A 27,463-nucleotide genomic window follows, 5' to 3' on the forward strand; every position below is an offset into this window, starting at 1 on the left:
TTTGAAAAGTAACTGCTGTGTTTGCTTTTGCAGCTATGATGTAACCTGCCAGTCTCCAAAATGCGGACTGTCTCTTACGGAGACAAGGAAACAAGAGCAAGGGACTGTGGAGAGGCCAGCTGTTGTGGGTAGTCAAATTCATAATTCTGAGGTGATTGGAGCTGACAAAATGTTATTGGAAGGATCATTGTCCTCAATGGTGTTTGCTTTAGAAAGTCAGTTAGAGATTTATTGGGGTTGAAAGAAAGACCAGCTGTCGGAAGTGAGAGCAGCTGAGGGTAGCAGAAATAGCGAAGCTGGGTCGGGGGGAGGGGGAAGGGCTGGTTGGACAGGTCAAGTCCTTCACTCAGATAATTGAGTTGCAATACATATTATGGTAAAATATGAGGCTTTGGCTTTTGTTAAATAATTTATTATTTTATATCAAAAAGGAACAAGAGAAAGAGCAGTAAGGAGCCATAACATACAGCAAGGCAATGTTTCCTTGCAGCAATAGTGGAACTGGTTCTTCATAGTTAGTCAGATATAGTACAGAATTGCTTTGGAATATTGCAAATGTCACAGACTGAGTAAAGGGAATAATTGAAGTGGAAAAATATTGTTATATTCTGCACATGAAATAACAATACGCACATTTAAACCAAAGGAAAAATGTGCGATTTCTGTCGGGTTGGCCCCATTGGGAAGATTGCCTTGTGTGAATGTTGATTGAGGGCAGAGTCATGCTCAGCTATAAGGCCACCCTTGGTTAATTAGCCTACTACACTCACTGCCTAGACTCACAGATGCAGAGCGGCCATAGCATAAGGTATAGAGGTGTAAGCATCTCCTGTGGTATTGTACCCCAGCGAGAGTCAATACCGTCAGAATTTTTTTTTTTAAATCTGCAGGTTAACTTCCTGCCAGGATTTAAAAAATAACAAATCTTACTATTACAGTATTTCACTCCTCAAAATGAAAGGCACATTCTACAGATTTGCAGCGCAATTTTGAGCCATGCAAATGGAGACAAGTGCGTTCCCAATGTCTTTGACAATACCCTTGCATCAAAACTGGTGCTTGGAGAACAATTAAGAACAGAATTGTTGTGTTGAATTTCCCTTGATATGACGTCGTGAAGTTGTGTTAATCGCAAGGTGAACATTGACAACATCCCAACCTTTTCACTTAAATTTCTGGTGCAGGCTTTCTGACGGCTCATCGCCTGCCATCCTTCAACACCTCACTCATCAGAGCAGAACCTCAGCTTGTCTTCGCCCAATATAGAACTCCCCTTGATGCTACTGTTCTGTTCCAGTGACATACAAATGATGCCCCTTGACTGCTTGTCTAACCCTGAAAACACACCCACAAGGGTCAACTAAAAGATTCTGGCAGAACAACCCAGACCTTCCTTTTTTAAAGACATAAGGAAGTGAGAACAGCAGACAATGAAGGGATTGCTATGCAGTTGGTTGCATTCATTATTCTGTCGTGACTGGAGCTGACAAAAGATTATGGCTCTTGATTGGCTACTAGGATGTTGGGTTGTGGAAAGCGCATTGTGCAATATTTGTAACAAACAGCAAAATAAGTCTTTTAAAATAGTGGGCTGATAATTTTCATACATTAGCCCGAAATTCTTTGGGGCCCACTATATTGCCACAAGTGCAATGCGGTGGAACTCCTGTCTGCACTAACTTGAAAGCAGAGACTTCACTTGAAATCCTGCAGACAGGATTGTTTACAGGACTGGAGAGAGAGGGCAGAGCCACACTGTCTGAGGTGTCCCTTGGCCTTTCTCAACTGAACAAAAATGGGCCAAGAATGTCTTGAGCTCCAAGGGGAGACTGTGGCCTTGGAGACTGGGGTAAACAATTCCCTGTCCACTGATTACTTTAGTCCGATAATTTTTTGAGGCTTTTCTAAAGGCCTGTAGTGGGTCTCATGGCAGCCCTCAACTGGCATGACCTTTGCCTAGGCCTCCCGAGTGCGTAATTGGTGCAATTTCCAGGGAAGCCCAGCAGCACAGCAGTTCCCCTGTGCCTGCCTTTCCCATTTACTCGGGGGTGAGTGAAATATCTATCCTTACCCAACCCCAAACCCCTCAACTGGAATTTTAAAGGGCAGTGCAAACGGGTATAATCCTTTCAGAACTGAGTTCAACCCTAAATTTTCAGAGCACCTTTGCCCTCTTCCCAGTGAAATCTTGCTTTCCATTCTCTCTGGCCCATGTATTTTGGGGGGCATTATCTCATTTGTTATTAATATTACATGTACAGTGCATCTTCAAGCAATAAACTCCCTTCCCACAATCTGCTGTACCATCTGAGAAAAAAACAGCTATTTTGGAGGCTAATTTTACCTTACCCAAAGCAAAATGCAATCCAAGCACATCTGGACTCAGCTCGCGTCTGGTGATGTGTATGCTGCACATAGAAAACTTAATGGAATACATTTCTACTGTTTATAGGAATGCAATTATGTGAAGCCATTTTCTCAGGCAAGATTGATCCATAGGTTGCTCAAGCACTCAGCCATGATTGGGCCTTGTTTTTGGTTCAGTACACACATACTAAACATTTTCACTTAAAAACTGGGTATAAAATTTTGTAGGTAATTCTGGACCTAGCATAGTTTCCTTAACTTCCTTTTTATTTGTGCCCCCTAATATTGATGTTTGAACAGTAACTTTTTTATGTGTACATCTGAATTTCAGAATCTGAATTAATTCTTGTTTCTTCCTCTTTTGGTCTTCAATTTGCATATACATCCAAACAATGACCGTGACTGACATCGAATTATGAGTAGGATTGTGTAAAATGATTAGTGATGTTTAGCATATGCTGAATGATAAGTGCAAGGATGTGCATGGACATAAGTGCAATGCAGGGTTCCAAATGAAAATTGGGCCTCAAGGCAGCAGAAATTGCTATGTAGAGGAATCTGCTTCGATCTCTGGTATGTGTTGATTTATGTCTTGAAGAGCAGAATCTGGGTTGTTAAAGGCTGGTCTTTGGCTCTCCATGAATTAAGCAAAGTGACATTTTGACTCGCTCCAAGGAGATTCTGACATGCATAGAAACCCATCACTATGTTTACGAGACAGTGAACGAAATTGCCAAGAAATACACAAAAGTCGAATTAACTTTTATCTAAGGTGGAGGGCACATTGGGTTGCACCCAGCTGACACAAAACCAGGGAACATAGTCGAAAGCTGGCAAGATCCAACACTTGGCACTGTACACAGGTAAACTCCTTGCTGTATTTGCACTAAGGACCAACCTTGTTGGTAGATTATTGACTTGTAGCATTTCATTATTAATTCGTTCATGAGATGTGGGCGATGCTGGGGAGGTGGTGGAGCAGTGGTAATGTCGCTGGACTAATACTCCAGAGGCCCAGGCCCTGGGTACACAGGTTCAAATCCCACCATGGCAGATGGTGAAATTTGAATTCAAATAATAAATCTGGAATTAAAAGTTAGTCTAATGGTGATCAGGAAACCATTATCGATTGTTGTAAAAAACCATCTGGTTCACTGATGCCCTTTAGGGAAGGAGATTCTGCTGTCTTTACATGGGTCTGGCCTACATGTGGCTCCAGACCCACAGAAATGTGATTGACTCTTAACTGCTCTCTTGAAATGGCCTAGCAAGCCACTCAATTCAAGGCAATTGGGGATGGGCAATAAATGCTGGCCTTGTCAGCAACACCCACATCCCATGAATGAATAAAAAAAAAGGCCATCCCTAATTTCCCTTGAGAAGGTGGTAGTGAGCCAACTTCTTGAACGGCTGCAGTCTGTGTAATGAAGGTATACCCATAGATAATCTGACCTTTGATGCAGAGCTCGATACACACAGAGGAAATGCAGCTGCCATCTTTGGTCAGCATGGGATAACACGAAACTGACCCTTCGGACCAAATTGATGGTTTATATGACTTGTGTTCTCAGCACCTTGCTATATGGCTGTGAAACATGGGTGACTTACAGCTACCAGGAAAGGAAGCTCAATAATTTCCATCTTCATTGTCTGTGGTGCATTATGGGTATATCCTGGCAGGACAAAATCACAAATGTGGCAGTCCTCTGAAAGGCAGAGCTCCCAAGTGTGTTGGCACTAATCAAACAGAGGCGGCTTCAGTGGATCGGACATGTGCACAGGATGGAAGATGGTCGCATACTCAAGGACCTTCTGTATGATGAGGTAGTTGGGGCCAGATGACCAGTGAGGTGCCCAAAGCTCATACCACCTTCTCAAGGGCAATTAGGGATGGGTAATAATTGCTGGCCTTGCCAGCATTGCCCACATCCCATGCACAAATTAAAAAAGAAATGCTATAAGTCAATATCCTACCAACAAGGATGCCTGCAAGCGTTACATGAAGGCCTTAAATGTCGACAAGCACACCTGGGAGTAATTAGTTTGTGAAAGAGGTAAATGGCGACACATACTGTGGACTGGCATGCACTACCATGATGACCTGGGGTTCCATCAAAGTTTCTGACTAATAATGGAGCTTGATTGCCATGCTTGATAAGTACTGTCATACCATCATGACCTTACCCGGGCCTTTCCATTCCTTAATGCCCTCTCTTTATTGCATACAAAATATCCTGAATTAAGGTCTGTCTCAGATTTTTAAAAAATTAATTCATGGGATGTGGGCATCGGTGGCTAGGCCAGCATTTGTTGCCCATCCCTAATTGCCCTTGAGAAGGTGGTGGTGAGCTGCCTTCTTGAACCGCTGCAGTCCATGTGAGGTAGATACACCCACAGTGCTGTCAGGAAGGGAGTTCCAGGATTTTGACCCAGTGACAGTGAAGGCACGGCGATATAGTTCCAAGTCAGGATGGTGTGTGACTTGCAGAGGAACTTGGAGGTGGTGGTGTTCCCATGCATTTGCTGCCCTTGCCCTTCTAGTTGGTAGAGGTCGCAAGTTCGGAAGGTGCTGTCTAAGGAGCCTTGGTGCGTTGCTGCGATTTATCTTGTAGATGGTACACACTGCTGCCACTGTGCATCGGTGATGGAGGGAGTGAATGTTGTGGATGGGGTGCCAATCAAGCGGGCTGCTTTGTCCTGGATGGTGTCAAGCTTCTTGAGTGTTGTTGGAGCAGCACCCATCCAGGCAAGTGGAGAGTATTCCATCACACTCCTGACGTGTGCCTTGTAGATGTTTGGACAGGCTTTGGGGATTCAGGAGGTAAGTTACTCACTGCAGGATTCCTAGCCTCTGGCCTTCTCTTGTAGCCATGGTATTTATATGGCTACTCCAATTAAGTTTCTGGTCAACGGTAGCCCCTAGGATGTTGATAGTGGGGGATTCAGCGATGATAATGCCATTGAATGTCAAGGGGAGGTGGTTAGATTCTCTCTTGTTGGAGATGGTCATTGGCTGACACTAGTGTGGCACGAATGTTACTTGCCACTTATCAGCCCAAGCCTGGATATTGTGCAGGTCTTGCTGCATTTCTACACGGACTGCTTCAGTATCCATGGAGTTGCGATTGGTGCTGAACATTGTGCAATATCAGCGAATATCCCCACTTCTGACCTTATGATTGAAGGAAGATCTTTGATTAAGCATGGTCTTGTACAATGCCTCAGTGGTCTTCAAATATTCTCTGAGACCTCAGCCTTGATGAAACCTTATCTCCCTGCATGCAAATCATTCAAATGTGCAGAAAAATGGAATTCATTTTCATATCTCCTAGCACAGAAGGACCATTACGCAGAACAGAAGGCAACTTGTTATTTCGGCCATAGACTAATTGATAGGGACTATACCTGGCCAATCATCTGGATTGAATTCTTTGCATGGTGGTTCTAATTTGCAGTCTGGCTGATCAGCTAAAATTTTATCCAGAATTTTATTGATCACTTCATGATTCCTTTCATAGAGTCATTGTTAAATGGACCTCCAGCTGCAGTATTTATGATCAAGACAATCACATTTTTATACATGTTTCTGAACTCGGCATTGGCAAATGTCCCTCCATTATTAGTCAGAAACTTTGATGGAGCCCCAGGTCTAGTCCCTATTGTCACGGTCCTGTAGTTTTTATTTCTCTGGGGAATAAGTGGTTTGCCTTTAAGGCTTGCAAAGGATCAGTACTGCTTTAAGAACCAGCAAGCCTCAGGAGTTAGAGAAAATGCATTTTGGTTGCCGTTGGATACAGCCATTCGGAGACTGTGATTCAAAAGGTGCATTCTCGTTACCTTGGATACAGCCACTTCCTTTTCTCAATGATCTTGTCATAATAACCCTTTTGTCCTGACTATGTATTATCATAGAAAGACTAAATCTGATTGCCAGATCTATAAAATGTAGAATTAAAATACTTTTGTCCTCATCCATACCTTTAGATCTATGGCAATTACCTTGTTAAAGTCACGTGCCAATGGAAGGCTTACAATAGGACCTGGAGGTGTCCTCTAATAATTTTACAGATTTCACAATTCTCTCTAATCTATTCTATTAGCCCTGTTTACTTTTCATCATTCACATCTACACGTTTTAGCAAGATTTTAACCTTTGACAAGTAGATTGTGTGAATTGTCTGTGTAACTTTAAGACGATGTTTTTTTCACTTATTCCTATCACCTGATGCCATTAACACTTGTCCAATACTCTGATGAGAAACAATAGGTTTTATTAAGCAGATACAATAATGTCCTTATGAGGTAAACAGCAGATTAACTTTTTTTCCAAAAATAATTGCTGTGTCATGCTCCATGTCAAGTTTCATTTGTGCCTTCAAAGGTTGACCCAACAGCATAGGTATCTCACTAGAGACTACATTGTTACTTATAAAATGGCTTAATCCAGCTATTGTGCACAGAATTACAACTCTCTTTTGTGACATCAATTGTGTTGTCATCACCAAACATAAAGCAAGTAGTATTTAAATATGCCATTTCCTTATGTTGATCCTCATTACTTAGTAAATCGTTAACATTTTAACCAATCTGTGCCACATACTGTTGAAGTACAAATACTATTTAGTACTGCACAGTTAAAGGAATACATGACTAACACATTCATTTCAGGATTAAAACTCATTGTGATCTGTATAATTTGTTCAGATTCATCATTATCTCCATCTGTTTCCTCAGAATTCTTTTCATCGTGTGTCATTTTGAAGACCCTGCTTCTTCACTTTGGGCAATTTACTGCAAAATGTGCTTCAGGCATGACAACATCCCACACTCTCCTATCCACCATGTTAGTGACATTCTCAAAAATGTCAACAAGATTAATCAGATATGATATCGCTTTACAAATTCATGATGCCTCTCTGATCACCACCATCCTTTCAAAGGCGATTAGAGATGTGTAATAAATGCTGGCTTTGCCAGTGATGCCCACATCCCAAGAACAATTTTTTTTAAATGATGGATGCCAGAAACGTCCCTATAACTGATGTTAATCTGGCAAATCTAGTTATCTAGTTTAACCCTCCCTGAGTTCTTGAATAATGGAATGTCACTTATAATTTTTCAATCCTAAGGCATAAATAACAAATTTAGAGAGCGTTTGGAAAATTATGACTTTTTTTATTCTTTCATGCGATGCTAGCATCACTGGCAAGGCCAACATTTGTTGCTCATCCCTAATTTTCCTTGAGAAGGTGGTGGTGAGCCACCTTCTTGAACTGGTGCAGTCCATGTGGTGTAGGTACACTCTTTGTACTAGCAGTTTGATATAATTGAGTGGCTTGTCAGGCCACTTCAGTGGGCAATTAAGAGTCCACTGTGGGTCTGGAGTCACATGTAGGCCAGACTGGGTAAGGACAGCAGATTTCCTTCCCTAAAGGACATTAGTGAAACAAATGGGTTTTTATAACAATCCAGTAGTTCCACGGTCACCATTACTGATACTAGCTTTTTCAATTCCAGATTTATTTATTTATTTAATTGAATTTAAATTCCACTAGCTGCCGTGGTGCAATTTGAACTCATGTCTCCAGAGCATTAGTCCTGGCCTCTGGATTACTAGTCCAGTAACTAGATTACTAATCCTGTAACATTACCATCCCCCTAACATGTCTGAAATTTCGTGATCTATTTCTTTTAATACCCTGGGATGGAAACCATCAGTTTTGTTTTTCTTTAGCCCCATTATTTTCACAATCGCCATTTATTTACTTATATGAAATCCATTAATCTTTTCCCTCGTACCCAGTGTTATGATCAGGCGAGAAAGGCGTCTAAGGGTCTTTTACTATCTTCACCTGGTCTTATTGTAACAGGGTTTAATTTTAAACACACTGTGTTTTGAGCTCCCCCTTTGTGAATGCTTGTTCACAGCTTTCCAATTATAAGGCAAAGAAATGAGAACAAACAGACTTTCTTTGGTTTAAAGAAGAAAAGTGAAATTTATTAAACTTATTTAAACTCTAATACAGTTCACGCCTACGAATATATGACACGCCCACGCAAGCATGCATGTGCGATATACACATGCAGATAGGGACAGAAAAGAGAAGAAAGGATAAGATGGAACAGTTTGAGGCAATATCTTGTTATGGTGCTTCAACCTCACAGTTTATTCCTTTGTAAGTAGTCTTGCTTTCATCGGGACCCGGTGTTCTTCTTAAACCTTGTTCGCGTAGGAGACTTTTCTCTCTTTAAGTTTCACGTGTTTTGACAAGATTCAGGTCCGTGGGAAGGAGATGGGAGCAAGCAGACAGGACAGGAGGTAATTCTTGCTTCAGTTCCAGGAGCACACGGCGTTCTGAGTTCAAATTCTGTTTTTCAAGTTTAAAACTCCCCTAGTTGGCCAGCAGGTGGTCACGTGACCAACTGGTTTGACCAGGTCTGTCCTGTGTATTGGGGCGGTGACTGGTTCCTTTGTTTCAACACCGTTAGGTACTATGCAAATGTCCTTTCGGGCAGGGGCTTGCAATTTTAAGTTTTATTGTTCATGTGGCAAAATAATATGTGCCTCAGTCTTGACAGGTGGGGGGGTTTGCCTGACACCCAGTTACAAGTAAATATGAGATAGAAGTGATTGTTCCTCCTTCATTATGGAAATGGTTATAAGTTCTGAAAATGATTAGAATTTTAGCAATTGTTTGAGACAATGACCTCAGCCATGTCCAATATCTTTGCTGAAAACACACAGATCATTGCAAATACCTGATGATATTATCAGAGTTTCCATTTTGAAAACCATCTGTTCCCTTTGACTGAATTTTGAACTTTTTAGTAACTGAACGAAATTTTGCAGGAAATCTGGTACAAACATCAATCATCTTTAAGACAATGTGATTAAACTTCCAAAAATGGAGTCAAAAGAAGTTAGCAAATCTGTGGAGAAATGCAAACCAACATTTTCAGATTGGTTTCTTTCTTATTTTCTCTCTCTTTCCTTCTCTCTTTGTTTCATAATTTTTTTCCACATTTCTCATTTTTCTCCTGTCCTTTTGTGTTCCCCCTCTATTTATGACTCATTTTATGCTTGGAAAGTCACATGTTGTAAATGCCATATCATTAGTAAATCAGCTAAAATGTCAGAGTTGCTGGGATTGCACTTACATCGATTCCCTAATCAAGGGTCCTCAGGGTAAAATATTCATAATTTGCATCAAAAAGTATGGGAATTCAGTTGGAAAAAAATAACCCAGAAAGACTTTTACACTGTTGTGCTAACATTATCTTTCCATACTGTGTGAGGTACTCCCAAACTAGCGGCAGTAATAATGCACTGGGGGCGAGTTTATATTTTCTGTTCTGAACATCAAAACCACCCTCTCTTCACAGCATCTGCTCCAGAGATGAGAGCATTAATGACCGTATAATGTTGAATATCCTATTTCAAAATTCATTGTGATTCTTATAGGTTCTTGGAGTCAAGCCTCCAGGAGAGGTCAAGTTATGTTAACACAATTATCCCACCTTCAATTGGACCAAATATAATACTACAGGATAATTAGCCCTGGCTTATTCTTTAAAGCAGCGGTGATGGGAAACTTGTGGGCACACATGACAACTTGTCAACTGAGTCACTTTATCAGCCATGGCTCAGTGGGTAGCACTCTCTTTTTGAATCAGAAGTTTGTGGGTTCACGTCACACACTAGAGACTTGAACACTGGATCTATGCTGACAATTCAGTGCAGTATTCCCTGATAGAGTGCTACATTGTCAGAGGTGCTACCTTTTGGATGAGATGTTAAACTGAGGTCCCATCTGCCCTCTCAGGTGAATGTAAAAGATCATAGGGTATTATTTTGAAGGAGAGCAGTGGAGTCCTCCCCAGAGCCTTGACCAATATTTATCCCTCAACCAACATCACGAAGACAAGAAATGCTGGAAATACTCAGCAGGTCTGGCAGCATCTGTGGAGAGAGAAACAGAGTTAGTGAAACGTTAATTCTGTTTCACTCTCCACAGATGCTGCCAGACCTGCTGAGTATTTCCAGCATTTCTTGTTTTTATTTCAGATTTTCAGCATCTGCAGTATTTTGCTTTTATCACTAAAACAGATTATCTGGTCATTTTCTCATTACTGTTTGTGGGGCCTTGTGTATCAATTGGCTGCTGCATTTCCTATGTTACAAAGAGATTATGCTTCAAAAATACTTTCTTGGTTACCTTGGGCTGGATTTTATAATCTCGCAATCCTCCGTGCGGTGGCTCATTTGCATCCCTGGGACTGGCCGCCCCCCCCCACTCCCCCCAACACGATAACGTGGAGGGGGCGGGTTATCCGTCGCCGGCAATGGCGTCAGCTGCCTGTGTGCAGGCGCTGACACCATTTTTAAAGGGCTGTCAGCCCTACCGGCTAATTTAAATATTTAAAGGTAAATTGAATTCAAATAAATAAATACATCTCTTTTGCCCCTCTCCCCCGACAATAACAATTAAATTAATTATTTGCCCTTTCCCCCCAAAAACACTTAGCTTTACCATCTGACCTTTCCCCGCAAACTGCACAAACTTTCAACTACAACCCTTCCCACCATCTCCTACACCCATGACGTTAATGTGACTCCTTTCCCCTCCCCACCATCGCACTGAGAAATTTACCTACCCTCCCTCCCCACCAGTGTTGCGCCTGGTTTCCTTGCCCATGTTGACCTGATGCCATGAGACTTCATGGGGTCCGGAGTCGATGTTGAGGACTCCCAGGGCAACTCCCTCCCGAGTGTAAAGCACTGTGCCGCCACCTCTGCTGGGTCTGTCCTGCCAGTGGGACAGGACATACCTGGGGATGGTAATGGCAGTGTCTGGGACATTGTCTGTAAGGTATGATTCGGTGAATATGACTATGTGAATATGACGATGGCACAAACCCCCAGATGTTAGTAAGGAGGACTTTGCAGGGTCGACAGGGCTGGGTTTGACTTTGCCGTTGTCGTTTCTGGTGCCTCGGTCGATGCTGGGTGGTCCGTCCGGTTTCATTCTGCTTTATAGACTTTGTGGTGTTTAGATACAACTGAATTAGAATTAGAATTAGAACATTACAGAGCAGTACAGGCCCTTCGGCCCTCGATGTTGCGCCGACCTGTGAAACCATCTGACCTACACTATTCCATTTTCATCCATATGTCTATCCAATGACCACTTAAATGCCCTTAAAGTTGGCGAGTCTACTACTGCTGCAGGCACGGCGTTCCACGCCCCTACTACTCTCTGAGTAAAGAAACTACCTCTCACATCTGTCCTATATCTATCACCCCTCAACTTAAAGCTATGTCCCCTCGTGTTTGCCATCACCATCCGAGGAAAAAGACTCTCACTATCCACCCTATCTAACCCTCTGATTATCTTATATGTCTCTATTAAGTCACCTGTCCTCCTCCTTCTCTCCAACGAAAACAACCTCAAGTCCCTCAGCCTTTCCTCATAAGACCTTCCCTCCATACCAGGCAACATCCTAGTAAATCTCCTCTGCACCCTTTCCAAAGCTTCTACATCCTTCCTATAATGCGGTGACCAGAACTGCACGCAATACTCCAGGTGCGGTCTCACCAGAGTTTTGTACAGCTGCAGCATGACCTCGTGGCTCCGAAACTCGATCCCCCTACTAATAAAAGCTAACACACCATATGCCTTCTTAACAGCACTATTAACCTGGGTAGCAACCTTCAGGGATTTATGTACCTGGACACCAAGATCTCTCTGTTCATCTACACTACCAAGAATCTTCCCATTAGCCCAGTATTCTGCATTCCTGTTACTCCTTCCAAAGTGAGTCACCTCGCACTTTTCCGCATTAAACTCCATTTGCCATCTCTCAGCCCAGCTCTGCAGCCTATCTATGTCCCTCTGTACCCTACAACATCCTTCGGCACTATCCACAACTCCACCGACCTTAGTGTCATCCGTAAATTTACTAACCCACCCTTCTACACCCTCTTCCAGGTCATTTATAAAAATGACAAACAGCAGTGGCCCCAAAACAGATCCTTGCAGTACACCACTAGTAACTAAACTCCAGGATGAACATTTGCCATCAACCACCACCCTCTGTCTTCTTTCAGCTAGCCAATTTCTGATCCAAAGCTCTAAATCACCTTCAACCCCATACTTCCGTATTTTCTGCAATAGCCTACCGTGGGGAACCTTATCAAACGCCTTACTGAAATCCATATACACCACATCCACTGCTTTACCCTCATCCACCTGTTTGGTCACCTTCTTGAAAAACTCAATAAGGTTTGTCACAAAACCGTGCTGACTATCGCTAATGAACTTATTCTTTTCAAGATGATTATAAATCCTGTCTCTTATAACCTTTTCCAACATTTTACCCACAACCGAAGTAAGGCTCACAGGTCTATAATTACCAGGGCTGTCTCTACTCCCCTTCTTGAACAAGGGGACAACATTTGCTATCCTCCAGTCTTCCGGCACTATTCCTGTCGACAATGACGACATAAAGATCAAGGACAAAGGCTCTGCAATCTCCTCCCTAGCTTCCCAGAGAATCCTAGGATAAATCCCATCTGGCCCAGGGGACTTATCTATTTTCACACTTTCCAAAATTGCTAACACCTCCTCCTTGTGAACCTCAATCCCATCTAGCCTAGTAGCCTGAATCTCAGTATTCTCCTCGACAACATTTTCTTTCTCTACTGTAAATACTGACGCAAAATATTCATTTAACGCTTCCCCTATCTCCTCTGATCCCACACACAACTTCCCACTACTATCCTTGATTGGCCCTAATCTAACTCTAGTCATTCTTTTATTCCTGATATACCTATAGAAAGCCTTAGGGTTTTCCCTGATCCTATCCGCCAATGACTTCTCGTGTCCTCTCCTTGCTCTTCTTAGCTCTCCCTTTAGATCCTTCCTGGCTAGCTTGTAACTCTCAAGCGCCCTAACTGAGCCTTCACGTCTCATCCTTACATTAGCCTTCTTCTTCCTCTTGACAAGTGCTTCAACTTCTTTAGTAAACCACGGCTCCCTCGCTCGACAACTTCCTCCCTGCCTCACAGGTACATACTTATCAAGGACACGCAGTGGCTTGCTAGCCCATTTTAGAAGGCATTTAAGAGTCAACCACATTGCTGTGGGTCTGCAGTCACATGGAGGCCAGACCAGGTAAGGACAGCAGATTTCCTTCCCTAAAGGACATTAATGAATGAGAAGAAATAAAAGTCTTTCCTCTTTCGTTAACAAGCGGATATTTTGATTTGGGATGGCATTGAAAGTGTGCAGAAGGCTATGAATTAGCACAGCTTTGAAATCTTATAAAAAGGGGGAAGATATGAAAGGGACAGACTTGGAGAGTTGAGCTGTAATGTGTATATCTCTTACGATGTCACCCAATGTAACCTGTGGTGTAAGTCGCATGTTCAGTCAATCTCTTCGACCTCGACTGTTTCCAAAAGGAATGCATGCCATTGCTGATTAATTACATGCCATTTACTTCAGGCAGGGTTTATGCTAAGTTGAAAATAGTGCAAATGGAGGTCTCGAGTCATTAGGGGTGAATTCCCTCAGAGCTTCTCCCGCTCTGCTGCTGTTACACTGGGGGAGCTTCAGTGGAAACCATGTTATTGCATGCAAGTAGGATCTGCATTGAAATTACAATGGCAGAACGGAAAAGTTCCCCAAGGAAATTCCTTACAGCTCTCAGACTCTTAAAACTAAAGAAGTAATCTACAGATAACGAACAACAAAGTTCAATTGACTGTTGTAATAGCTCTAATTGTAAAAGAATAGCACAAAGACCTCAAATTTGCTCTCTGCTTTGCTGCATTCATTGTATAATTGGCTTTACCTGTTTTCTCTCATCAATGTGTTCAAGCAGAATCTGATCACCTACGTAGCAGCTCGGTGGGATGTAACAAGCCCAAAGCTATCTCAAAGCAACGATGATAGCACAATGGATATTACATTCTTCTGTTCATATGATGCAAGTCTTCTATCCACAGTTTTTGCAGTTGACAATTGGTCTCATGTATTGCACTATTCAAGCTACAGATATTTTAGCGCAAGGGCCGGCAACCCATGGCTCCAAGGCTGCATGCAGCTCTTCAGCATCTTACTTGCATCTCCCAATCTTTTCCAGTTGGATCGCATTATCACGAAAAAAGCCTAAAAATATTAAGTCAAGAAAATGACAAATTCAAGAATTAATGGCAACATAATTTTCCTTATTGAGTTATTCCTTTGCTCAATCAAAAATTTAGTTTTTATGCAGTCATGCTTCATAACAGCATTTTTAGGCATTATTTCAGAAAATATATGGTAATTGTGGTATTAACAAAAAACTAAAAGTTCAAACAGCTCTTAACAGTGTGGTCTCCTAATTATTGACAGTTTATCTCAAGATTCAATTCATAGACGTTAAAGAATTTCACATTCATAATTATTTAATGCTAGAATTTACAAAATTATATAAATGATATTAGGAGAAATATCACACACAGGGGATTTGTCTCACTTGCTCAGATGACTAGAATTTGTTTTGCTACCAGGCTAAACAGGACTCATGTGCCTGATATGGGATGAACTGTCTCATGTTAACGCAAAATCAAATTCTGCCCGACAATTGTTCGGAAACCTCAAAATCTTTGCCCAAAATATCCACCAGCAGTGAAAGAAAATGTGCGGTTACGGTTCTCCAGGAAAATTTGATAACGTTGAAGGCAAATTTAAGATTTGGATAGCATCACGATTCAACTTTGAAAACAAAAATAACAATTTTTACCTATTCCTGGGAAGTAGAAACTGGATTTTTGCATGACCTATATACAAAATTGAAATTACATGAAATTCAATAGTAACTGAGGTTATTCTTAGATGCATCAGAGAGAGGTTAAAGCAACTTATGTTTTACAGCATCAAATAAATGCATATTATCCCTTAGATTCTCAATAAACAGTTTTTCCTCTTAAGGTACATTTATGCCTCTATTTCATTTTTTTTTCATCTTGCAGTTCCCAATAGTTTTTATTTTAGGCAAATTTCTTTTTAAAGACTCTTCAGATAAAAAAAAGGCTTGCATTAATATGGAACTTTTCACAACTACCAGACATCTCAAAGCAGGTTACAGCCAATGATTACTGTTGTGATGCAAGAAATGCAGCAGCCAATTTGCACACAGCAAATTTCCACAAACAGCAATGTGATCATGACCAGATAACCTGTTTTTGTGATGTTGAGTGAGGGATAAGTATTGACCAGGACACTGGGCAGAACTCCCCTGCTCTTCTTCAAAATAGCACCACGGGATCATTTACATCCACCCAAGCAAGCAGATGGGGTATTAGTTTAACATCTTGTCCACCAGACAGCATAGCACACCCTCAGTGCTGCAATGGAGTGCCCACTTTGCTTTTTGTAGGGCATGAACCTGTAATCTTACAACTCAGAGGCAAGAGATGCTACCAACTGAACCACAGTTAACACTTATACTGACCCTGATTTAGTGGGATACCATATTTCATAAGTAGGTGTCTCAACTGGCCACCAATTGAGAAGCAATTCCTCGTATCTCCTACGATGTCCTAGTGTGCAAATACACACGACCTACTGATTTAGAACCCCAGACCTAAGCAATGACTTGTTTGTCATGGCACTTAATTGTTCTCAGGATCATCATACATATGGTGTGCATCAACCAGCATGATGTGATGCCATCCATCCTTGAACACAAGACCTTGTCAAGAGATATCTTAAATATTTCACACTTTCTTTCAAATGCTTCAATATTCTTCAATTATCACTATAACAATCAATTCCAGTTTCTGGTGAATGCAGGAAAAAGTGCTTTCAGTTAATCCTGTGTCTGAGCTCACCTGGAAGACTCTATAAGACCCAGATCTAAGGTGATTGACAAAAGAACCAAAGGTGCCATGAGGAAGAAGTCTTTTTACACAGTGAATGGTTATGACCTAGAATGAACTGCCTGACTTTCAAAAGGGACTTGGATAAGCGCCTGAAGGGAAAACAATTGCAGGCTACAAGAAAAGGGCAGAGGAGTGGATCTGACTAAATTGCTCTTGCAGAGAGCTAGCACTAGGCTAGATGGGCCAAATGGTCTCTTCTTCTGTGCTGTAACCATTCTATCTTTCTACCCCATTCTTCTTTGTGATCTCTTCAATAGGACGAAGGGCTTTGGTGCAGTATAAAAGGTACCGATGCAAAGCCTCATCAGAAAAGTTAGGTTTGAGAGTTAAAACAAATTCTGCTGTACAATCATTCACATTTTAGTGATGCAACAGAACTGATTATTGTCAAATACAAAACTTAGAACCATACAGTGGATTCATTAGCATCTGAACTGCTTTTAGGTGTGACCCCCTTCGTCAGAATTAGGTTAAACATTCTTTTCTCTTTTCAGCCACTGTGGATTTCTGGCATTTTCACGTTTTTGTTTCAGGTTTCAGGCCTGTGTAGCATTTTTAAAAAATATTGTCCCTATCCTGTCTACTGCTTTGGATCATTGAGAGTCATGCTGGCAGTGGGAGGCCAGTGAAAGGTGAGATGCAGAGTAAAGCTCCCTCTCCGCAGCCCCATCAAATACTCGCAGGGAGTTACAGCACAGGTTAGATACCATGTAAAACTGCCTGGAAACTAACTTAAAATATATATTTATGGAGCTCCAGCCTTCTCCAACTTTCCTGCAATGCAGGAAAGGAAAACTTGGCTTTCACAGGCGTTGCCATAAAAGGAGCCAATATCATACAGAATTTAGCTTATCTATCCTCTCTCAAATATTTCTTCCTTTCCTGTCCCTTCACTTTTTTTGTTTTGTTTCTTTTCCTGTTTGTCCTGAGGGAGAAGTCTCCTTTGATATTAATGGGGGATTTTCACTTGCTAGGAAAACATTGCCTTCATAAAGCTCTCTACTTTTCTCTCTACTCGACAGCAATAGAAGCTGAATAGCAAAGCTGGGAATTGCTGGCACAATTCAACAGAGAAAATCCATCCTAAACTGGGAATGTGGGCGATTTCAATCTCCCAGGGGGAGGGTTGTTAAATCTTTGGGTGGCCAGATGTTGTCAAAGGGTCATCCTATTCTGAGCTGGTGGGTTAGTGGACAGATGTGGAATTGAGCCATTTAGACTAAGAAGATGGTAGATTCAACACTTGGTCTCGCTCACATCTCGCTCGGGCTAGAGATGAGGAAAATAAGCCGTGGTTTTCTCTGGCGGTTACCAACCAGCGGCCTATTCACACATAGGGATATCAGATAAGCAAAGTATCAGGCATGGGCTCTTATGCTTCCCAAGACAACATTCAACTAGCTCGCCTGTATTTTTTACCCAGACTCACGTGGAATGATAGCCACTTGGGTGAGCACTGAAGAGCTGTTGATGCCTGTGAAACCACAAATGAGTGTGGACCAGTGTCTTGGGGAGAAAAGGGGGCAGGAGAAGTGAAAAAAAATGTCTGCAAATTGCTCTGAGTTATATTATTGTATGAATGCTTAGTATGCGTGTATTTAAATCCTGTCGGCATTACTTTAATGGAGGCAGTAGTCCATTTCACTGAATCATAGAATTGTTACAGCACAGAGGAGGCCATTCAGCCCATTGTGTCTACTCTCTGAATGAACTGTTCACTTAGTGCCATTCCCCCACCTTCTCCCTGTAACCCTGCACATTTTTCCTTTTGAGATAACTATCTAATTCCCTTTGAATGTCTCAATTCAGCCTGCCTCCACTACAATCTCTGACAGTGCATTCCAAATTCTAATCACTCGCTACACGAAAAAGTTTTTCCTCATGTCGCCATTGCTTCTTTTGCCAATTACCTTAAATCTGTGCCCTCGTATCCTTGATGCTTTCATGTGTGGGAACAGTTTCTCTCTATCTACTCTGTCCAGATCCCTCATTATTTTGAATACCTCTATCAAATCTCCTCTCAGCCTTCTCTTCTCCAAGGAAAACAGACCCAACTTCTCCAATCGATCTTCATAAATGAAGTTCCTCATCCCTGGAACCATTCTCGTGAATCTTTTTTTGTACTCTCTCCAAAGCCTTCACATCTTTCCTCAAATGCGGCATCCTGAAATGGACACAATACTCCAGTTGAGGCCGAAACAGTGTTTTATACAATTTTAACATAACCTCCTTGCTCGTGTACTCTATGCCCCTATTGATAAAGCCTAGGATACTGTATGCTTTATTAACTGCTCTCTCAACCTGAGCTGCTACCTTCAATGACTTATGGACATATACACTCAGGTCCCTCACCTCCTGCAACAACTTTAGAGTTGTGCCCTTTATTTTATATTGTCTCTCTGTGTTCTTCCTACCAAAATGAATAATTTCATTGCATTGAACATCATCTGCCACTTGTCCGCCCATTCCACTAACTTGCCTATGTCTTTTTGCAGTTCTACACTATCCTCCTCACAGTTCACAATGCTTCCAAGTTTCATATCATCCGCAAATTGTGTAATTGTGCCCTGTACACCAAGTCTAGGTCATTAATATATATCAGGAAGAGCAAGGGTTCCAACACTGGCCCCTGGGGAACTCCACTACAAACCCTCCAACCCTTAAAAGCCTTATTTAAAATATACATAACAACACTCCTACTTAAATAGCAGAGTGAGAAACTTGATCAAAATGTGTTAGCAGTTCACATCAGAACAAAAGCTTATAGTAATTTCCAGGCTATAATTTATACCTCCGTTATGAGCCATTTCACGCAATTCAGGAATTGGTTGCCTTTTAAAAGTGCACAGAAACATCTTGACACTTAAGAGTGAACTGGCATTTTATTTTTCAAGGAGTGTGGAAGTTAAGAGTATTTTCTGCAATGTGATGCTGTACAAATCCTTTACATCTCCAACTCCTAAGAATGAAAAACTATGCCACCAGCATTGCAAAATCTCTTCCTTTATGATAAATAATTGACAAGGAAGGACCATAACATACTTATACTTCAGAGATTAGGTTTAAAGAATGCCTCATGCATTATTAGTCAAAGGAATACCACTCATGTATCACAACAGGATGACCAAAGTTTAGACTGTAACAGACTACTGAATCTTTAATTAAGCAGGGAGTGAAATGTTTTTCTTCCCAAAGAAGTTTTTTCAGCAACTTGGAAGCAAATCAGAAGGACAATACATTGGAGTCTAAGTTCTGACGTTTTTTAATAATGTGCAGTGATATGATTTTCAGAGATGAAATGCAATTAAGAGAAAGAAAGATGACTGATATTGAAGGAACACATCTGTGGGCAGAGTTCACACACTTCCAGGCATGTCCACTGAAAGGGAAGTGTCATTCTCCATGGACTAAACCCCCATGTAAAAAAGCGCCTACGTGTCTGGGACAAAATGGGAATTCATAAAGCCCTTTAATGCAGTTTTGACCTTTTGACCTTAGGCCCATTTCCAACTCAACTGATGTAGACTCAGTGGTGTTGATTCTGGCATGGTAACAAGTTATGATATATTTTTAAGAAAGTGGCCGGGATGTTTGTTGTCGTGGGTTTTAGAAGATAATGTCCAATTTATATGAGATAGCAGAAAGTGATTCTAACACTTTGCTTTCTGTTTCCACTGGGATTCGTACCACACAAGTGCTTCCTTACATGTACAAACATGACATTCAATATTATCTCAGTGATGAAGACTTTCACACGAGTAACAAGTCGAGTGTTTAGACATGGTATTAGCTTACCAAATAAATGATTCAAAGTTTCTGAGCAGCTTTATTTGGCAATATCCTGTGTGTCAACTCGGCTCAGTCGGTTGCATTGTTATCACTAGGCCAGACAGTTGTGAGTTCAAGCTCCATGCCAGGGTTTATAGCTCACTTTCTAAACGAGCACACCAGTGTATTGCTGTCCTTGAAATGAGACAATAGTGTAAATTTTGCATGATCCTGCATAAAAGCTTTGTGATAGAATGCCAACCAAACAATAACTGGTATTTATGTTCCATCTTTAATGTCCCAAACAAGCTTCAGGAATGATATAAAATGAATCTTGGGCTACATATGTTAGGATTAGGGTTGGCAGGTACTTTGAATATTGGTGCCAGTTGTTAAAAGCTATTAACATAGTGTAAAGTTTTCAAGGTAAAAACATTATCCTAAGAGAAGAAATATTCATCATCGAGTCAAAATAGAGATTAATTAGAAATAGCACACTGTATTGACAAAAATAAGATACAAAACAAGAATGAACACATTAAATTTGTCACATATGAAAACTTAAAAGGATATTTCCTGAATAAAATGCATTTGGACTTTTTTCTTTGGTACCTCTGTCCCTATCAAAACAAAACAAGGAGTTTTAATATGATGTAAATAATTGACAAAAGGTTACTAAACATTTTTATGAGCATAATATCTCTTTATAAAAGCAACTTTAATTTTGAAAATGTCCCCAAGTACTTCACAGCCAATAAAAGACTTCCAATGTGTCATCACTATTGCAGCATAGGCAAACGTGACAGCCAACCTGCACACTGCAAGGTCCGACAAATAGCAATGACATAAATGAAAAGAGATCTGTTTCTTTAATGATGTTGGTTGACCGGAGCACTGGGTGAAATCTCATGCTTTACTTTGAATAGCGAAATGAAATATTTTATGACCACCTGAAATGGCAAACAGGTCCTTACTTCAAAAGATGGCACCTCTGACAGTGCAGCACTCCCTCAAGCCTGCATTAATCTGTCAGCCTAGATTAAGTTTTATGACTGCAACTTGAATCCACAACCTTCTGACTCAGAGAGAAAAGAGTGCGATCACTGAGCCAAGGCTGGTTGGGGCGGGGAGGGTGAAAAAATGGCATGACCATACAGAGAATGGATAAAAGTGAAATTATTAAACATTTGATAATAGACTAATATAAGAAAACCATGAGAATTATAGCCAGCTCTATCCTCAATTAATACTGGTGTCATATTATTGTTATGCTTCATGATTCAGTGGAATGTTTGCTGAAGGTGAAGAAAAGCATGAGATAGTAGCATAATAATTTCTAAAGATAAATGAAATCCAAACTAACTAATAATCCCCATTTCAAACAATACAGTTTACTCTCTTCCTTGGAACTTGAAGTGAATGTCCACTCTGTTGTGGAGTCTGAGAGATGGAAGGGGTTAATTTAAAAAAAGGACGATTAGGGGTGAGCAATAAACGCTGGCCTTGCCAGCAATGCCCACATCCCATGAATGAATAAAAAACCCCACCTGATTGGAAATTGACGGGATCCATTTTGCAACGTGCTCAGTTTTATTCTCCATCAATGCCAATGAGCAGTAAAATTGGGTGAAGTGTGATACAGGTGGCCAATCCATCCCATCAGTTTCCAATTTGAGCACGTTCAAATTGCACTTGGAATGTCTACTATCTCCTGCAGCCAGTCAAAACCCAATGCAATTCAATACTTGAGACAAGAAGTTTAATTGACCAGGAACGATCTGGCAGGGCAAGAATTCCCTTGAATAGCTGAGTGAGCAAGGAGCTAGTAATATCACAATGAATATTGCTGGTTAACAAGTTTTCAATTGGGACAAGTTGTTGACTAAACATAAGGGAAAATGTTGGCAGCCGGGCATTCCTGGTGTTGGGTACTAATCACCATTGATAAGAAACTGTACAAGAGCTTTCTTTCTTCCAATTTAATTTCAAAGTATCAAAGAGAAAGTTAGATCCCAAAATAGACAACAACAATTGCATATGTATAGCACCTTTAATGCAATAAAACATCACACATGCTTCACAGGAGGGGAATCAGTCAATATTTGACACCGAGCCACAGAAGGATACATTAGGACAGGTGATCAAGATCTTGGTCAACAAAATAGGTTTTAAAGAGTGTCTTAAGGGAAGAGAGATAGGTGGTGGTGAGGTTTATGGAGGGAATTCCAGAGCTTAAGACCTTAGCAGTTGAAGGCATGGCCAGCAATGATGGAGCAAAGGAAGCCGGAGATGCACAAGAGACCAGAATTGAAGGAGTGCAGAGATCTCGGAGGCTTGTAGAGTGATCCAGTTTCATATCCTCCAGCGAATGACCAAGATTCATTGAGTCACTCGCCTGATTTAGTCATAGCTCCTCTCAAATCTAGTGCACAATAAGGGAAGAGAATTTATAAAATAAAACCCCTTTTTGGAGGGAAACAGAAATTCACTATTGCCAGGTATGTCGAATTATGACCTTACTCTTGTCACTGAAGAGGATTGCTGAGGCTTAGTCTTTCCAAGCTCTGTTTCCTTTGTCATGAATGCTTGTACATGACAATGATGCGGCAGTGTGTTGATATAAAAGTTGGATAACTTCCCAGTGCTATTGTTTTCCAACCTTTTGATGGGAAAATGCCAAGGAGCAGCCTCCAAGCTTCACACAGTAAAATACTAGATTTATTTGAAGTCGGTGCCAGGGATCCTGTGGGAAGCATTGCATAGAATTAAGCAGTCGGTCTTGAGAAATCATCTTTGCAAACACAATTTTGTTAAAGTGGAGAAAAGGATCTAGATTTATAACATTAAAATTGGTCTTTGGAGACAGCAGAAATATTTACAATAAACGCCCAGAGAAAACAGCCAGTAATAGATCACTGCAACACTGACGTTCCAGCAGTTTACACATGTGTCTCAGGATGATGAATTTTAAGTTAAAAAAAATCACAAATATATTTTTCTTGAGTATGTATTTCGTATGCCAGGATCAGTTTAAAGGAATATAAACAATTGCGCTCCACTGATACTTCACAGAACAGTTGTGCTGTCCTTTTGTAAACCTGCGACCCTTCTGTAACCCTGGTGACTGGTGTGAGGTCCATACCAAATCATTCAACATGGATTCAGGGAATAAGATGCCTGAATGTCAGCTGGCAGAGAGTTTACTGGTTCTGAGAGCCTGTCGAAAATAAGTGACACAGGTGAGCAGCGTCCATTCGAGTCCAGAGTGAGAAAAAAAGAAACATTTGACCCATCATACTCATCATTCCAGAATCCACATTTGATCATTTTATCAGTGATTTTCCCAAACCCCTACTTTAAGTTGCTTTGTCTACCTCCCTGAAAAGAATAATTAAACAGTGCTCTGAATATCGCTATAACCTTCTGCTGTCCTTTTTATAAGATATCAATCCAGTTTCCTTTCAATGAATGAAGTTGCATTTCTACAGCACTTTTCATGGGTTCAGGATATCCCAAAACCCTCTGATTACTTCTGAAGTGTAGCCACTGCTGGTAGATAGGCAAATACACCAGACAATTGCACATAATAACGTCCTAGAAACAACAAATGAGATAGATGATGAGTTAATCTATTGTTTTGATGGTATTGATTGGGAGATGAAATGTTGATCAAGATATGAGGAGAACTCCCTGCTCTTCATTGAATAGTATCTTGGGATCTTTTAGATCCACCTGACTAAGCAGTCAAGTTTATTGACTTGACCAGAGGATGCCATCTTCAACAATGCAGCAATCACTCAGTACTACACGAAGTGAAAATTGAAAGTGAAAAGTAAAGACTGTGAAAATACTGATAGCAGTTGGAAATAAGGGGTGAGACAGAATCAGTACCTCTGGCTTATCTGAAGAGGACCAGAAAGATATGGAAAGTGCTAGAAGATCAGCTTTGGGCGAGTGAATTTTAGAATTCATCACCTGGAACTGATGTCCTACAGGCAACAGCCCCAGGAATCAATAGATCAAATGATATGTTGGCCTTCATAGCGAGAGGATTCGAGTACAGGAGCAAGGATGTCTTGCTGCAATTATACAGGGCCTTGGTGAGACCACATCTGGAATATTGTGTACAGTTTTGGTCTCCTTAACTGAGGAAGGATGTTCTTGCTATGGAGGGAGTGCAGCGAAGGTTCACCAGACTGATTCCTGGGATGGCAGGCCTGACGTATGAAAAGAGATTGGGTCGATTAGGCTTGTATTCACTAGAGTTTAGAAGAATGTGAGGGGATCTCATAGAAACCTACAAAATTCTAACAGGACTGGACAGACTAGATGCAGGAAGGATGTTCCCAATGGCAGGGCAGTCCAGGACCAGGAGTCACTGTCTAAGGATAAGGGGTAAGCCATTTAGGACTGAGATGAGGACAGATTTCTTCACCAGAGAGTGAATCATTAAATATATTCAAGAGTTAGATATAGTTCTTAGGGCTAATGGGGAGAAAGCGGGAACAGGTTACTGAGTTTGGATGATCAGCCATCATCGTATTGAATGGTGCTGCAGGCTTGAAGGGCCGAATGGCCTACTCCTGCTCCTATTTTTCTATGTTTCTTTTTTCTAAGTGTCAGTTTGGATTATGTGCTTATGTTCTTGAACCCATGACCTTTTAACTCAGTTATTTTCCCACCTATTCTGTTCCACTGCATTCCTTACTGCATGCTCTCTTTAGTTGATTAATCTCCAAGAAAATCATTATATATATATATATATAAAAAAAATCATTACTGGCCTTGACCTTTCATTTTTAATATTCTCTCCACAAATTTCTGTTCCTGCTTCCATATCAGTAACACCAGCAGCCTTCTTCCCAACCACATGGGCAGAGGGGATTGCCACTGAGATCCTTATGGAAGGAGGTGAGACACCCAACACAGAGTCTACTGATAGAGGGTCAGCTTTCTCGACATATTTGAGCATCGGTGCCTCAGGAGGGTCAGGCTTTCATGGCTGGTTGCTGCTGATATCTGCACCTTCATGGGACAACTTCCTTCGCAGTGGACCAGGTGGGCACGCATTGCCTGTCACTGAAGGGCCACACCTCACCCACCACCCATTCCCCCCCCCCCCACCGCACCCCCCAAACCCATGCCTCTGCGTCTCACCAAGTTGCGTGCTCTCTTCTGCAAGGAGAGAAAGCAGGGAGGTGTGAGTGCTGGTAATGGCTTGTGTGCAGAGGAGGGAAGGACAGCACTTGTAGAGGGTGACTGAGGCATGGATGTGAGGGGGCAATAGGCTGATAGTGAGTCTGAGTGCTGGCTGTTCAGATGGGAATGTGAGGTGCCTGGAGAGAGAGATGCGGGGTTGCGGGTGAGGGCAATGTTTGGGGTGAGGGGGTGGCCCTCCAGTGACAGATACCTTGCCGGCCACTGGCAAGGTGCACTGTCTCAAGGCTGCAGGGACCACACTCTGGCTGATGACTTCCTCGGCCATTTCCATCCACATCTGCTTGGTTGGGGAGGTTTTTCTCCTTCTCGTCCTTGGGAGATTCTACCTCACTGCAGCCTCTCAGCTCCCTCAGCTGGAACTCCAGGTAAGAGTGAGAGACCGGTGGGGTGGGGGGCGTGGATGGTGGTGGGAGGGTGAGGGGAGGGGGAGTAAGGTAGGCAGCCCTCCCAGGTCACCTCTCCATTCCTGTGGGTGTTGCAGCCTGAACAATTCAAATGCTACTGAGCTTTTCTGAAACATGTTGTGGTGCCTTTAAACAGACATACCTCATCAGACAAAATGGCTGCGTCATCCCGCCTGCCCTCCCTAACCAATCGGGGAGCCTGGAGTGGGGCTCTTAACTGGTTTGCTCTGATAAAGAAAAACGGAAGGTCCGCTAATCGGGAGGTCGGGGTTGCGACCTGAAAATGGTCCATCATTGCCCCAGAGACTAAGGCAGTAAGATTCTTCCCCATGAATTTATTTAAAAGAAAAGTTTACACTGCATATAGCACAGAGAGGAAATCTTTCCCCATTTCTTACTTCCCTCCCCTTCTTTCTTGAAGGTGCTGACTCATTTATTCATTCACAGGATGTGGGCATCACTGGCAAGGCCAGCATTTATTGCCCATCCTTAACTGTCCTTGAGAAGGTGTTTGTGAACCACTTTCTTGAATACAACTGAGTGGCTTCCTAGCACATTTCAGAGGGCAGTTAAGAGTCAGCCATGTTGCTGTTGGTCTGGAGTCACATATAGGCCAGACAGGGTAAAGTTGGCAGATTTCCTTTCCAAAACAATATTCGTGAACCAGTTGTGTTTATGACAATCTGGTAGTTTAAGTTATTTTAATGAGGCTTGAGCACAAAGTGAATGTGTTGTCTGGAATCACATGAACAGAAACCCCTGTATGCCCACTTTCAGGCACACTCAAATTTCCAGGCCTAGATCCCTACTTGAATCGACTGTCTCATCATTTATTATTTTGCACAACACCTCATTTGAATGTTAAGAGCAATTAACACAACCAAATGTTATATAATCATCTTTGTCAGGTAGTACACGGCTCTGGCCTTATTCTAATGCCTGTCTGCCTTATGACGTTACTAAACTCATACCTTGAGATACAATACAATAGCCTAATTCCCTCGCTTCAGATAAATGTGGCTTGATGTTGGCAGTTATATATTGATTCAGATATTGTTGCTTCACACAGGCATTCTGTGGTGACTGCTCTCGCTCAAATACATGGCACTCACTGGCTTGAAGTGAGCAAGACAAAGCCACGAGAAAGAGAAAGGAAGACATTTGAAAAGCAAAATGGTTCCCTCGGATTTGAGTCAGCTTGAAAGCTGCTGAATGCGCATTTCATTTGACTTGTCATGTCTTTTTGTTCCCGGTTGGAAAACAAATCTCTTTGTTTGCTGTAAATAAAGCAGAGAAAAGTACTGAACCAGAGAAGAAAGCCAAGGACACAGCAGTGAAAAGCACAGTGAAGAACATGTATTAGTTTACATTTCACTTGTTGAAATATATATGTTTGTGTTTAAAAGCGTCTTTGTGCCTCCTTTTCCACTTATGCAGACATACATAGGCCTGTATTGTGGTGTTGATTTTTTCCTTCCAAATCTCTTATCAAGTTACTTTCCTCCCCACTCCCTTCAAGACACAGTTTGGAAAAGCTGATGTCATACAATGAAGGCTTCATTCAGGGTCCTGAAGCCCTCGGTGTAACTTAGATAGCTGGCAAGGGTTGTGGGAAGAGTTCTATCAGGTCACCATACCTCCAGGAGAGTTGAGTTGTGACATTTTTGCCTTGCGCTTACTGATGCAAATTAACACTGTCAATGCTGGATTTCCCACGGAGAAAAGACAGGGTCTTCCCAGAACAGGTGTCTTTATTCTGAATAAGATGTCATTC

This window comes from Heterodontus francisci, chromosome 27 (genome assembly GCF_036365525.1).
Source record: "Heterodontus francisci isolate sHetFra1 chromosome 27, sHetFra1.hap1, whole genome shotgun sequence".
NCBI lineage: Eukaryota > Metazoa > Chordata > Chondrichthyes > Heterodontiformes > Heterodontidae > Heterodontus > Heterodontus francisci.